Raw genomic sequence first — 2,455 nt, 5'->3', positions numbered from 1 at the left:
AAAGTGTTGGCCTTCAAATGTCTAGGGGAACAATGTGTGACAGGTCAGATCTTCTACCTGTTTATTTAACGAAAGGTGTAGCAGAAAGACGAACTTCATATGTAATTAGAAACCAAGTATTCTGTGTTGATCCACTCTTAAATTTTATGTGCTTCTTTTGAACCAAAGGAAGATGTCTAAAATGTCTTTTATATTTTATAACTATCTTACGTATTTAGATTCTTCTCCACTTTCTGCTTCCAGACAAGTTTGGACCGTACTTGACACGTTGCATAAACTTTAAGATGTGTCCTACAACTTGTAAGGAAGACCTTGCGAGCAGTGATGCAGTGGTCTATGCATAGAACATGGGTTTACTCATTGAGAACCTTTGTAAGCTTTAATTTGTATAATTTACAGGATATGTCCTTGTGGTCTGTTAAATAGTAAAGAGGATATTTGAGGAAGTGTTTATTGTTTGAGTGGGAAAAAGAGGGATATGGACCATTGATGTGGGGGAAGTTTTTTAGTTACCCTCCATTGTTTCATGACCTGCTCCTCTTAAGCTTTGGAACTGGAGCACCACCAATAAGTGTTAAGCATCCTGTCCCTTCACTCAGCAGTGAGCAGTCGGTATTTCATTTTCAAAGTCACAGAGCATGAGAGAGACAAATAACAGTATTTGTGCTGTGCCAGGTGTCAGCAGGCCTTTCTGGTTCATTATGGTGATGTCTTTCCTCCCTAAATAATTTTTACAAATACACTGATGAAGACAGATTTCTGTTATTTGTCTTCGATGGGTCGTAAGTTGAACTAGTACTATATTTTTTCCTGAAAATATGCACAGTTGTGACATGGTGTTTAATAGTTTGAGGCTTATTTCTGCCAGAATGAGCACAGCTGAAAGGAATGATGACCCTTTCATCTTGGTAACAATAAAATGGTTTCCTAATGTGTTTCCCTCACTTTGAATGTTAAGTTCATATTCCCCTGGATTTCTGAGCTCCATCTTTTACCGCCTCAGAAACCCCGTGAAGAATACAACTTTGGACCGCATGACAGAGCACAGAGGATGAAATGAGTTGCATTAAATAATGATATGACAAAAAGCCAAAATCTGATATTTCTTTTTTTTTTTTCTTTTAACTTTAATTCTACCTTGTTAGGTTGTGGGAAAATAGAAGCTTCTGATAGGGTTAATCTAGCTACATAGAATTCCATGCTGAGTATGAACATAATCTTGACCTTTGATTAGATCTGAGCTTGTAATATCTTGTGATTAATCAAAATGGGTTGTACTTTGTGTTGTATAAGTCATCTTCACAGATGGGATAGAGAATCATCAGAGTTCTCTTGAATATTTGTTTTAATCCCTTCTAGGATAAAATGGCTTTGGATCTTTTTTTAAACTTTAAATCAGATTGAGTTCACCAAATAAATGACTAGGAAGAAATATTTTATTTTATTTTTTGGCTGCGTTGGGTCTTCGTTGCTGCACTCAGGCTTTTTCTAGCTGTGGCGAGCGGGGGCTACTCTTGGTTGCGGTGCACGGGCTTCTCATTGCGGTGGCTTCTCTTGTTGCGGAGCACGGGCTCTAGGCGCGCAGGCTCAGTAGTTGTGGCATGAGGGCTCAGTAGTTGTGGCTCGTGGGCTCTAGAGCACAGGCTCAGTAGTTGTGGTGCACAGGCTTAGCTGCTCTGCGGCATGTGGGATCTTCCCGGACCGGGGCTCGAACCCATGTCCCCTACATTGGAAGGCGGATTTGTAACCACTGCGCCACCGGGGAAGTCCCAAGGAAGAAATTTTGCAGTCCAGTTTTGCTAGGATTATAGGTCAAAAAAGAAGAAACTTGGTTTTTAATTCACAGTATTTCAGTGTTTCACTGAACACGCTTCATATGTTAAAAAGAGTTATCTTGTAAAATTTAACAAATATTCCTATTTATTTGTAGTTTGAATAAAAATCATCATAAAAGAATATAACAAAACACCCTTCATGGAAATAATGTTGAAGTTCTTATTGTTCTCAACAGCATAAAAGATTTTTCAATTTTTCAATTTTTTTCAATTTTTCTAATTATGTAATTCCAATCTAGTTGAAATCTGACAGCAAAGAGCTTTACTTTGGCAACTAAACTACCTGACATCTAACCCCCAGAGCACAGCAAGAGTGCTCAAACACAAAATGTTTACTGAATGTGTCTGTCATTTCAGCCAACCATTTGGGCCTCACAAGACACAATTTCTCACAAAAGTTGCTCACCAGAAATTGTAAACTGAACTGTCTGCCCCAGAGCCACACACACACTGGAGGGGCTCAATAAATACGTGTCTATGATTATATACGAATCATTGAATAAAATAACTGAAAAAAAACTGTACAATTCATCCAGTCTAGACTGGATTAATGACCCATAGGTATTAAAATAAGAGTGATTTAATTTCTCTCTCTCTTTTTTTTTTTTCTACAGGAGACC

The sequence above is a fragment of the Neophocaena asiaeorientalis genome, unplaced genomic scaffold (genome assembly GCF_003031525.2).
Source record: "Neophocaena asiaeorientalis asiaeorientalis breed wild unplaced genomic scaffold, Neophocaena_asiaeorientalis_V1.1 scaffold226, whole genome shotgun sequence".
Lineage (NCBI taxonomy): Eukaryota > Metazoa > Chordata > Mammalia > Artiodactyla > Phocoenidae > Neophocaena > Neophocaena asiaeorientalis.
Note: the sequence above shows the minus strand (reverse complement) of the source record.